Source organism: Oryza glaberrima, chromosome 5, assembly GCF_000147395.1.
Source record: "Oryza glaberrima chromosome 5, OglaRS2, whole genome shotgun sequence".
Classification (NCBI taxonomy): domain Eukaryota; kingdom Viridiplantae; phylum Streptophyta; class Magnoliopsida; order Poales; family Poaceae; genus Oryza; species Oryza glaberrima.
In genome coordinates, this window is record NC_068330.1 from 1609759 (window position 1) to 1623782 (window position 14024).

The 14024-nt window shown below is 42.4% G+C and overlaps 1 pseudogene; it reads left to right on the forward strand.

Moving 5' to 3' along the window:
• Positions 1-7556: 7556 nt before the first annotated feature.
• On the forward strand, positions 7557-9269 carry LOC127774790 (uncharacterized; annotated as a pseudogene).
• The last annotated feature ends 4755 nt before the right edge of the window (positions 9270-14024 follow it).

Below are 14024 nucleotides of genomic sequence, written 5' to 3' on the forward strand. Positions count from 1 at the left end.
TCCGACTTCGCCGTGGTGATAACCGCTTGGAGGTCGTGCTCCATCTTGGCCCAGCCGGCTTGCCTTGTGATGTCCATGGTAACATTGCCATTGCCATTGCGGTGGTTTATCGCCGGCAAGCTTGGACCAAGCATCAGCACCACTCCGGCGACGGCGAAGTAGAGGAACGCTGCGGCGAGCAGAAACCCGCCGCACATGAGCGCGTAGCGTGACCACCGGGTGGCGGTCATCGTCTTCCACCACGGCGTCCATGGCGTGGTGGGTGTTGCGCCCGGCTGACGATCGGGTAGGCGTTGGAAGGAGTCGGTGTTCGACGGCGAGTTCTTGGTCGTCGCGCGCTGCCACCTGTGGCAGGTCAGCCATGAGAGCATGTAAGGAAGCCCGAGCTTCTTGTGCTCGTCGGGGTCCTCGATGCCCTTCATCATCTCGCCGACGTCGTCCCGGAGCTGCGACATGGTCGCCTCCGGGACGCCGGCGGCGGTGGCCATGACGCCGCTCCACACCTCCTGCAGCCCGGCGCCGGTGGGGTGATCCGCGATGGCCGCGACGCCGTCCTCCAGCTTGATCCTCGCGAGCTCCGCCGCCACCTCGCCGTGGATGGCCAGCCCAGCCGCCGAGCACCACCACCGTGGTCTCACCACGGACACCTCCACGTCGCGCAGCATCAACTGGCTGCTCATCACGTCGCTACTCCGCCGGTACGACCCGCCGACGGTGAGCAGCCTCTTCTTCCCACCGCCGCCCTCCGCCACCGTGAGGTAGACGACGAAGCACTTGCGCTCGCCGGCGTACATGTCATGGATGTCGATCGCGCCGGACAAACGGTCGGCGGCGACGCGGTGCGCGTAGCCGCCGGAGCGGATGGACGAGACGGCGGCGCCGGCATGCGCCCTGACGGTGACGCGCACGGCCGTGGCGACGACGGAGGTGAGGCCGGAGATGAAGAGGTCGAAGGCGCCCTTGATGTCGGCGATGTTGCGGTTGACGAAGGAGTAGGTGGCGGAGGTCTCGTCGGCGATGTGGCGCATCACGTTGGGGTTGTGGTCGGAGCCCAAGCCGAAGGTGTGCGCCGGGAACTCGCCGCTGATTTCTTCCTTGTAGATTTCATCGTTGGTGCCATCCGACAGGAACATCATGCAGCCTACACGCCCATTGCTTTCGTCCCTTGTTGCTCCTTCGCGATCACGCAGAATCTGATCGAATTTTAACAATGTATCAAACACATATATATAGTCCAAATGTAATAAATGCTTACAAGTATTTAGTTGTATCTCTAATTTTGATTTTATAAATGCACATAAAGGTCGGCACTATTTGCCAGAACAGTTAAAACCGACACCAATAATGTTTGATTAGATGTATTTATAACTAATAAGATATATGTAGTCTCTCCATCCTAGTATAAAATTTAACAAATGCTAGTTTTTAAAGTTTGTCCTAAAATATACTCTTATATAACAACTTCCTCACCTACAACATTCCCCTTTTAACCAATCACAACATTACTCTATTTAACTTTTTTTATCTATATTTTATCGACGAATCGTAATATTCCACCATTAAATTTCACCCATTTCTTTACTACCAGTGTTGAACTCCAAAAATAGTTTTGTTTAAATTCGAGATAGTACATATTTCGAATAAGAGATTAAGAGATCTATGTGTATAAATTATGCACGTACCATGGCCCCCTCACGCAAGGCGGCACCCATGTTGGTGCTGCCATCTGCAACAAGGCCATCGACAATCTCCTTGGCAACAGCTCGGCCTTGCTCGGACATGTAGGTGAGCTCCGTAAGCCGGCGCACGCTGGTCGCGAACGAGACGACGGAGAGGCGGTCGTCTGGGCCCAGCTTGCCGATGAAGATCTCCATGGCTTCCTTCACATGCTCCAGCCTCTCTCCCTCCATGCTCCCACTGACATCGAGCACGGCGACCACATCCACTCCAGCTCGTACTGCTGTTCCTCCTGATGATACCGGTGGTGCTGTCACCTGTATCAGAACTGGGAAATTTTCTTGCTTCTCACTCCTTAACATCTCCTTGCTTCTAGGGAATGCTTCCACCTTCACCTATATATATGTATATACAAATCCATTATATAATGTATTTATTTTCCATTTTTTTGAAGGAATTATAACTTTCGGCATCTGAACCAACCAAAGATGATGCACGTAGCTATATTCGTGAATATCAGAATTTAAACCTGTTGGATACTTGGATAGAGTCATGCACTCATGATTTCACCGATGTACCGCAATGATGCTTTTATATATGAAGTTGCAATTTTTTTTTGTTCAAGCGTATGTATAGGTTTAATTACCAAGTTGTTGTGTTCATAGTCCTCGTCCTTCTTTCCATCCCCAATTGTCACCCATGAGCTCCAACTCGCCGACCATGAAAACGCCTACAATAATGTAGAGTATCATCAGTTAGTCATATATTAAAGGGTTAAAAGTATGTTGAAAAGGTAACGGCATCGAACATTATCGTGTGCTAGATATTATGCAAACTAGAATTGATTGACCGGTGTGTCACCGAGATAATATATATGATGATCAACGAGATTAATCTTGCACGATGCCTGGAGGCACTAAAAAATGTAGGGACATGCATACATACGTGCGCGCAATATATATGATCTGTTTGGGGATAAACTGCCCATCGATCTCATGTACTAGCATGAATAAAACATGGTCGTATATACACAACATGCAGCACGTATATATGTACAGAATATAATGCCAAGTAATGCATGAGTTTAATTACACTATGTAGTGTCATATACTAGTAGTATATATGCAACTCTCAGAATTAATGTGACTGATCAAATTAATCACCTGCTGAGGCGCCATCGTTGATCCTAGCTTGATCGCTACTATATGTAGCTAACTATATATCAATCTGATATATGGTGTTCTTATACTTGGGTTACTTTTGTGAATTGTGATCAATCACAAGCTATAGCTGCAATGCTGAGGCTCAAAGGTTTGCATGGTATTTATAGAAGAAATCGTGTGATAAACTAGTCAATGTAAAAATGAAATTACCGAGATGCCCTCGGAGTTCAATGGTTGACTTCGTTGCATTCGCATGAATGAACACCGTGCTGGATTTATCGATGCTCGATCCGATCATGATTTGACTTGCGCATTTTCTATCCCTGCAGGATACTCAGAGGTAACGAGCTGGAATTAATTAATTCCCACATAATTTTGTACGAAATAAGCTAGATTAATGTTTGCCAATTGCATTAATATATGACTCTTTCTTATGTTTCTATATAGTCGCTATATGTGTCAGTTGAAACTATTACGTGGGTTTTAGGCTTTTAGCCCATCTGAAGAAAAATTTCTAGGTAATTCTCAAAGCCTATAGCTCATACGTAGTAAGAGACATGCATGTAAATCTCTAGTGTTACATTGCTTGTTCTAGAAGAGTGAGACTACATACCTTAAAAGGGTGCAGTGTTTTTTTAACCACTTCAGCAATAGGTGGTGTAAAACTAGAGGAACACGCATGCTCCCTCGCCTTGCTAGGCACAGGGGACGGATGCATGCGACATGCACGTGAGTGGTCCGGTAAAATTGGCTCCACATGCTTACGCAATTTTATTCAGAAACTCATTGGATTCTCTAGTGTTTGGAGTAGTGTAAAGTCCGGATAAGTTACCGTCGTTACGTTTTGAACATGTTTCATATGTTTAATATTTTTATGCATGTCTAGCTTTCAAGTATATATATGCCTAGATTGTATAAGATGGTTCTTGCTGTTAGATCTTATACTTAACTTAACCTTAGCACATCCATGATCACCTAAACTTATGCGCAATTAACTGACCGGTTGAGCTTGAGGCCATCTTAGTCACATTAGGAGTTGTCAATGGAGTCGAGGTCGCGTTAGCGGGTCGCCGGAGGTGAAGCAGAGGCTCTCGACGCAGATGGCGTCGCCCTTCAGGCCGCCACCTGCACTGACCGGGAACGGCGTTGGAGAATGCCCTTTGGTCTCCTTCCAGCACTTCTTAGGATCGGCGTTAGGGTTTATCGGGAGGGCTTAATGTATTTAGATCGTCACCTAGATATAGCCGACCTCTCCCTTTTAATATAGCACTAAAGGAGATTGGAGGCGAATCCGTTATGGAGAACGGTGCGCGTCCGATTAGCGCGCATAGTGGATGAGATGCGAGCGCATTGCTCACTCCTCGCTGTTAGCCGCACATGGGCGTGGGTGGGCCTAGCCCACGACGCGTCTCACTGGTTTTGTTACCAAGAGATCAACCAACACTTGCTAATCTATATGTTTTATGCCATATTTATTTACATGTACTTATATTTTCAGCAATATATACACTGATATATATAATTTTTTTTTCTATATGCATTTTTTATCAAATTAATCTACACTGATATATATAATATCCATGTGATTTTCTCGATTAATGGTGAATATGATGGCTCCTTTAACTTTCTAATAAAAATATAAGGAAAATGAGTTACCTCCATCCTAAAAGGAGTGGGTTTATTTTAATTATAAGCCAAATTAGTAATGGAAGGGAAAATATTAAATTGCATCTAATTAGTAAATAAGTAGTATTTCCTACTATGTATGGAATGAGTAAGAGCAAGTACAATAAAATGATGTAAGCGGATTGTACAAGTTGTCACTTGTTACATCCTATTTGAGCTTATGTAGATGAGATATGAAAGGAGAGAGAAGAAAAGTAGGCTACAAATTTGCAAACAGTTGCAGCACGGGCTCGAATAAACTATGCGAGAGAGATGGGTAGATTATGTATTAATGATGTAGTATATATTCAACTAACTATTGTATGATCAGTGGAGCTAGCTAGTAGTTGACTATATTATTAAACTTGCTCCAAGACTCATTATTAATTACTACCTAATTTGAGGACCAAATCTTTAGGTGGCTCCAAAATAACCTTTTTTAGATAAATTTTGAATCCTATAAATTAACTCTTTTGGAGGGATGGAGTATATATTGTCATGTGTTTATACAGTGGTAGCTAGGTAGGATACTCATCACTGAACAGACCACATGTTTAACGTTGCCCAATTCTAAATTTAAGGAGTTTCCTGTTAGGTCAAACTATTAGAAGCATGTTAATGAAAGAGGAACACCAATTGGAATATACACAACTAATCAGATCAGACTGATCACCAAAGTAGAATAAGTGAACTTCTAGATCATCCATGCATGTATCCTAGGTATCTTTGAATAGTAAATACTATAGTAAATTCTTCAATAAATACCTGGTATATAAACAAGTAAACATGGGTCAGGAACTCAGGATTCACGTGCTAAATACCGTTAGCTAGCTGCATTAGTTAGATAATACCGCGAGGACATTTTGGTCATGCACATTAATTAATCTGTACTTGCGATCGAGGTGTATGTAGGCAAGTCTGCATCTTAGCTGTTTGCAGATAACTAAATGACATTAGGTTGTTGATTAAACGGAGGAATCAGGAAAATATATAAATTATATATGTGACCATATTAAGTCGTTTAAACTAATAGAAAGACTACAGTAGCGCTATAATGGGAGTGACCTTCCTTCTACATACAGAGATAGTTCACATCCTCGTAAGAAATATTCCATCCATCCCTAGATAGTTCACGCCGTTGATTTTTTTTAAACATGTTTAACCGTTCATCTTATTAAAAAAATTAAGTAATTATTAATTCTTTTTATATCATTTGATTCATTGTTAAATATACTTTTATGTATACATATAGTTTTATATATTTCACAAAAGTTTTTGAATAAGACGAACGATCAAATATGTTTAAAAAAAGTCAACGGTGTCAACTATTTAGGGACGGAGAGAGTATTTCTTACGAGGATGTGAAGTATTTCTGTATGTAGAAGGAAGGTCACTCCCATCCAGGCGCAAGGGGGCTGGTTGCCGTCGCCCCTCGCCGCCGCACCCGCTCGTCGCCGCCTCGCCGTGCCCACCTGGTCGCCACCACGCTTGCTCGCCAATGCGCACGGTCACCGCCGCCTCGCCTCGTTGATAGAAAAAGTCGGAAGAGGAGAGGACGAGGGAGTGAGAGAGATAGATGGGAGGAAAGTGAAAATAAAAAGGAAGAGAGAGGAGGTGTGAAAATTTTGAGGAAAGTGAAAATAAAAAGGAAGAGAGAAGAGGTGTGAAAATTTTGAAATAGGGAGATGTATTTTCGCGTGCGGTCGGCTTATGTCGCCCGCACGGGAAAATGCATTATCCTATGCGGGCGTCTTAAGCCAACCGCATGGGATAATACGATTATCGCGTGCGGTTGGCTTAAGCCGCTCGCACGGGATAATGCGTTTTCCCGTGCGAGCGACGGCCCGGCGCCGATCCCCTATTTTTCCGTGCGGTTCCACTTATGGACCGCATGGAAACAAAACGGGGCGTGGCTAATGGGCGGGTGATCGCCGTGGGCGATCACCCCCATCCCCCCTATACACTCCTCTCCTCCTTTCTCCTCCCCTTCTTCTCTTCCTACTACACCATAAATTTAACAAAAATAAAAAAACAAAGTCGGAAAAATTTATGTATAGAAATACTATATATAAAAAAATATTTGAATTCAAATTCAAAATTGAAACGGGTATGTAAACTTTTGACTTATAAACTTTGGGTCTATAAACTAATATTTGAATTCAACCTCAAAATTGAAACGGGTATGTAAACTTTTGACTTATAAACTTTGGATCTATAAACTAATATTTGAATTCAAATTCAAATTTGAATCGGGTATGTAAACTTTTGACTTATAAACTTTAGGTTTATAAACTTTAGATGTATAGAAATACTATATATAAAAAATATTTGAATTCAAATTCAATTTTGAATCGGATATATAAACTTTTGACTTATAAACTTTGGGTCTCAACTTTAAATGTGTAAACTTGAGGTGTACAAACTTTAGGTGCATAAATTTACTAAAATAGGAAAGTAATGCGGTGCCAACAAAAGAAACCACGTGAAGGGAGGGGGGGCCGGTGATTGGCTGATCCCTAGGGGCGATCGCTCGCCCCTTAGCCTTTTCGAACAAAAGGGGCGGCGTCACGAAAATCTATCATGTTAGTAGTGTAATGCACAAAAAGTAAAGGGATATAGGCCTTAAATTCACTCGTGCAATGATCAACAGAAGGAATAAGTTCACTTTGGGTCCCTCTATTTATCACCCAGTCCGATTTTCGTCCCTTGACCGCAAAACCGGGTACAACATGTACCCCAACTTACGAAAACCAGGCAAACGAGGTCCCTCGGCGGTTTTGAAAGCGGTTTTGCCTGACATGTCGCTTACGTGGCGTGTTTGACTAGGTCTCCGTCCCATATGGCATTGACGTGGCGTTTACGTGGCAATTATATGTCGGAAAAATAATAAAAAGCGTGGCCCCACATGTCAGCTGCACACAAAAAATAATTTTTAAATTGTGGGGCCCACATGGGCCCCACATGTCAGCCTCACTCCTCTCTTCTTCCCTCTCCCTTCTCTCTCTTCTTCCCTTTCCGCTCTCTCTCTCCTTCCTGGGCAGCGGACGACGCGGGTAGGCGGCGGAGTAGGCGAGCTCCGGCGGCGGCGGCGGGCATGGTCGGCGCCGCCCCCCGACCGGAGCGCCGCGGACAGCGCGGCGAAGGCGGCGGGTGACGGAGAAGCGCGCGCCGGGCAGTCGGAGTCGGCGAGCGCCGCGACGTCGGAATCGGCCGGCGGCAGGAGGATGTTGGAGAGCGCGAGGATGTGGGACCTCGCCGTCTCCCACCAGGACGGGGTAGGCACAGATGCGGACGCCGCCGACGAGTTCAAGGGCGAGGCTGCCCCGGCGGCGAGTTGGGGGCGTCGGCGGAGAATACCAGGAACGGGGCCGTCAGGGGCGGGGGCGGCGGCCGGCGGCATCCTCCATATCCCTGTGGCGGCAAGGGGCGCTGGCGAGCTCCTGGCCCCTCGCCCTCTGCCCCCACACCTCCTCCACCACCTCGTCGGTGATCCCGACCTTCTTCGCCCGTGCCCACCGCTCCTTCCCCACCGCTCCTCAGAGTTTCGGTTTATGTTTCTGCGCCTCTGTTTGTGTCGACGAATTTTGAGATGAACTGTTCCATTCGTTCGGTTATTTGTTTTTTGCTTTGATCGGAAACAATTTTGCCAATGTTTGCAACTATCAGAGATCGGTTCATGTGTTGCATGCTGTATTTCTTCCGAATATTAGGAGATTAAGCACTCTGTTCTTCATATGAAGAACATAAAAAAACTTGTTCCATCTGAATTTAGTTTCATGAGGCTCTGATCTTGCCCTGTTCTTGGTTTAACCTTGAAGAAATGGAGTTTACTGATTTTTTTTTTTGTTCTTCTTCTTGCAGTCAGGGAAGACGTTTCTGGCTCCTCGGCTCCAGGGCGTCCATGTCGGCCACCAAGACCTCAACCTGCCTCCGCCTCCGTCCTACGCCGCCGCGGCCGCGTCTACATCAGCCGCGGTCTGCACGCTCGGCATGGTCCGCTCCGCGCTCGAGCACGCCACGGCCGGGAGGTCGGCCGCCGCCGCTGCGCGTGCCTCCCCGGCCACGTCGTCGTCATCGTCGGCGTCCACCTCCTCGTCCTCCTCCTCCATCGGTAAGCGCCACCGCTCGCCGCCGACGGGCGGCGCGGCGACGCCCGCGAGCCCGTCCATGCGTGCGGCCGCCTGCCCATCCTGCCTCACCTACGTGCTCATCGCCGAGGCGGACCCCCGGTGCCCTCGTTGCGCCGGCAACGTCCCGCGGCTCGCCGGAAAACCCCGGGATTTTGGCGACGGCAGCGGGAAGAACCCCGGGATTCCGCCGTCGACGTCGCTGTGCTCACCGACTCCGACTGCCCAGCGCGCGCACTTCTCCGGTCACCCGCCGCCTACGCCGCACTGTCCGTGGCGCTCCGGTCGGAGGGCGGTGCCGACCATGCTCGCCGCCGCCGTCGGAGCTCGCCTGCTCCGCCGCCTACCGCGCCGTCCGCTGCCCAGGAAGGAGAGAGAGAGAGGGGAGAGGGAAGAAGAGAGGAGTGAGGCTGACATGTGGGGTCCACGTGGACCCCACCATTTTAAAAATATTTTTTTTACAGCTGACATGTGGGGCCACGCTTTTATTATTTTTCTGAGATATAATTGCCACATAAGCATCACGTCAATGCCACGTGGGACGGAGACCTAGTCAAATAAGCCACGTAGGCGCCACGTCAGCCAAAACCGTCTTAAAAACCGCCGAGGGATCTCGTTTGCCCGGTTTTCGTAAGTTGGGGGACGGGTTGTACCCGGTTTTGCGGTCGAGGGACGAAAATCGGACTGGGCGACAAATAGAGGGACCCAAAGTGAACTTATTCCTCAACAGAATGATTGTTTTAGCCCATCAAGTTTTGGAGTTTCTATGATTTTACCCTAACCAACTGAGATGGGCTTATAAAGGCCCAAAGGTAGAATTTAATGAAAGATTTTTGGGCCTAGATAAAGATGATGGGCCCATTAACCGTGCTTGACAGATTGATTTTGGACTTGAGCCCAACAGATCGATTGCTGTCCAAATCCTGTATATCTGCGAGAATAGCTCCCCACGAAAAATATACTTCCTCCGTTTCACAATGTAATTCAATATGAACGTGGGAAATACTAAAATGATTTACATCGTGAAACGGAGGGAGTAGTTAATACTAATTTGTCTAAGGGCACCCACAATGGTTATCTATAGACTCTCTACAAGAGATCCATGTCAGCATATTTTCCTACTTAGAATGTATTAAAAAGAGAGAGAGCAAAGCTATCTACTAACTTAGAGATAGACTATAGAGAAAAACGAGGCAATGCATGAGAGAGCTATAGATACCAATGTAGACATACTATTAAGGTGGTTTACTATTAATCGAGTCTATTGCTGAGATGTACATGTTTTATAGAGAGCACCTTACTTTACCATTACGGGTGCTCTAATGAAGTCATATCATACTATAGCGTGAATTATCTCTAATACTTGTAGCTTTTAGACACTGTTCATTTATGGCGTGAATCATCTCATTTATTTCTATCATTTTCTTTAGAGCAGGTACAATAGCAGGCTATAAATCAGCTGCAAACATATTATAAGGAGATAAATAAGGAGAGAGAAGAGCAGCGGTCTACAGATTTATAGCCAGCTGTAGCACGGACTCCAAGACGCGGTGTGTGTATGACAGGTGGGACCATGTATTAGTAGTGTAGTATGTAACTATTGTATGGATGAGCTATTAGATTGGCTATAGATGAATTGGAGCTAGTAGTGGGCTATACTATTAAACTTGCTCTTACTATATTATCTCAATTATTTGAACCTTTTTAATTATCTTCTGTAAAGCTACGTTATCCTCTTAATACTATTAGCATTGGATGATTTATGAAGGATGCCACGTAAAGCACATGAGGTCAAACTGTTTAGCAATAAATGAAAAAAAAACTTTTAAATTATCATGTTTTGATGAATGCAGCCATGAAGGTACTGTAGCTATATTTAGCATGCAAATTATTACTTTGATAAGATGACATCTTTTTAAATATTTATATATTTCTTTTGAAAAACATACAAGTGGTCAAATTTTGTATACAGTAAGATCTGATAAATTCATGTATCACAAATTCATAACAGAGCATCAATTTCGTACTAAAGGTTGCAGGACCGCAACTGATTCGCTTAGATTAATTAATTAATTGGAGCTGTAGGAGGAGAGGATCTCGCATCGAAAGGAGAATCTCGATTGATGCGAATTGAAGGAAGACGAAGAAGCAACAGCTGTCCAGCTCGCTATCATCAGCAGCAGCGGCTGGAGGCGTACGTGGCGGGGTCTAGAAGGCAACATCACGTGTGGGCGGGCCCACCGCTTGACTCCAAACTCATCTGTTGATCGATCGGGCTTGCGAGTCGACGCTCTCTTCGAGTTGAGCTAAGTAGAAAAATAATAAGAAAAAATATAAGTAGAACTTGTTAAATCTAATTTGTTAGAAATTGGGTGAATAGCTAATTTAGTTTCTCAAGTTTCACCGAAGGTTTAATTTGGTCCTCCACGTTTCATTCTGTCCACATAGCTCCTCAAAATATTTGTTTTGGCTTGAAATCATCCTTGGACCCATTTAATATACCATATGGCTATTTCTAGTCAATATTCCTATTATAAAATATCCCTTTTTCCCTTAATTTGTATACAACTATATACAAAAAGAGAAAACCAAGATGAATAAAAAACATTGCAGATGTACTTCCCATTATTTCAACACATGCACATGAAACTTAAGCAATTGCTATCGTATACACTTACTTGCTAGTACATAATTTATTTTCGTTTTACATAATTTACTTTGCATTATCTATAAAAAAAATCGAAGCATGCATTTTTTTTCTCTTATATATATGTGAATGATGGGGAGTATAAGTGTCATTCATCAAAAAGAGAGATGTTGGTTTAAGGATAGGTTTGAACTAAAATAAAAACTTGAAGGAGAATGAAAACTTAAAGGATATGGATAGATTGAAACATCAAGGACAAAACTGAGTCTCAAATGAAACTTGGATGACCACTTTAGCTATTCACCTTTAGAAATTTTATGCAATGCCTTATGTGTCATTCTCTCCTGTGTAGCTCTGATCTCTTCAATCATAGTTGATCATTAAATTCTTATCAAAAATCTATTTTTCTCTTCAAAATATAAAAAACTTTAGAATATAATGTTGAAGTGCATAAATTTGTTATATAAGACTATTATATTTATGAGTTTGTTTATGCAACGCTTTATTTATGACAAAATTTAATTTTAGATATTACATAAAATTAATATTTACTTTTACTTGTTAAAACTGTATGCGTAGCATTTTTTTATAGTAGTAGAGCATATTTGTAAATTAAATATGTGTATATAAGATGTAAGAATCTCTTATATTACTATTAAGAAATGCTACACGAATAATTTTTAATAATTAAAAAATGAATATTAACTTTTATTGTCATAATCTAAAAATATTTTTTATCATCAATAATATCTCACAAAGCAACTCATAAATATAATAATAGTCTCATACAATAAATTTATGTACTCCAACAATATATTCCATATATTTATATGTTTCTTCATACCCAAATGCAAAATGGATATTTATAGGAATTTAACGGTCAACTAATAATCAAATTCAAAAATAATCAACTAATGAAAGAAAAGGTATGGAAGGGATCTAAATTAAAATTGAGAGATATATAAATGAATGAGCAAACTCAGGAGTATAAAAAGAATTGCTTAAATTTTCAACCGTACACAAGGAATTTTATCATAATATTATCGGTTTGAAAGTCAGACCCAAAATTAATGGTAGTATACAATCATAAAAAGAAAAACTCTAAATTTAAATTCAAAATGTGGTCCAATCTGATAAAGAGAGAAAAAAAACAATCTGTGTCACGATCCATCCATGGAGAAAAAAACACAAGATCAGAAGAAGACCGAGAAGGCTCTCATTCGGTCGTGCTCTTCACTTTCAAGCTCCAATTAATCAATCTATGTCACCAACTTAACCTAACCCTTTTTCTTTAAGATCAAACGAGACATTAAACGATTAGATAGATATATACGAGTAGTACTTATATATACGTTTATGCTTAGCATAATTAATTACTTGTCGTTATCTCAGATTCTTGTCTTGACTACTGCCTGTCACGTAGAGAGATGACGGGTGTAGCACTCCGAGTGCCTTTCCATTGAGCTGGCTGCAGGCAGATTAGGTACCGTTTATATGGGACTACAACTTTTAAGTCCCTATCATATCAAATGTTTGGACACTAATAATAAATATTAAACGTAGAATATTAATAAAACACATCCATAATCTTAGACTAATTCGCGAGACGAATCTATTGAGCCTAATTAATCCATGATTAGCCTATATGATGCTACAATAAACATTCTCTAGTTATGGATTAATTAGGCTTAAAAATTTTGTCTCACGAATTAGCTTTCATTTATGTAATTAGTTTTGTAATTAGTTTATATTTAATACTCTAAATTAGTGTATAAATATATGGACTAAAGTTAAGTCTCTGGATCTAAACACCACCTTAATTAGCTGATGAGCATGTCCACATCTTCTTTTTCTTTTTATCCCCTTGTTTTGTCAATTGTCATGCATGCCTCTCCCACAGGTTTCAATGACAGTGTGAGACAAGCTTTGCTTTATCTATGGATTGGTGGATTAATGGATATGGTTGTTGATCACTACTATGTATGATGGTAGTAGGCCTTGCAACCTTATCCATTTCTTTCCTATGGGAGATATTTCCAAACAAAGTTTGGGAATTATATATTTGCTATATATGTAGCTAGGTTGTAGCTATAGCAGTGATATTTGTATGATAACAATATGATAGTTTGGATTTTGACATCACACTAAACAATATCATTTCATCCAAAAGTTTTCACATTATAAAATATCTTCTGAAAAAAAATAATTTGATGGAACAGCAAACCGAATAGGTCTAATGCTTAAGCTTAGCTGTGCTATCCACCATTTTGCTTATGCTTAACATGTTTTGGCTGAGGATGTGCAGTTCATAAAAACCAGCTGTTGAATACTTCAATTAGAAAACGTGTCATTGTGAATGTGTCCTTCCCTCCCGCGTTTATATACGCATGGTCAGTTTATGGATTTATTTTAGTTATCTTCGGCTCTTTTAAGCACATATTATGATGTAAAAAAGATGTATTTTTTTGACCGCGAATGTATAGCGTAGACGTGAACGAGCATCCTATAATTGGAAAAAAAAACTTCATATGAAAAACGAATTTAGTGGCTTCGACGGAACACTTTCTAAATTTAACATAAACATGAGAGAGAGAGAAAAAAAAACTTATTAGCTTATAGCATGTACAATAGCAGACTATAAGCTAGCTATAAACATATTTTAAAAAGATAAAAGAAGATAGAGAAGAGCAACGGGCTACAGATCTATAGCCAGCTACAGCACGTACTCCAAAACATAACGTATAT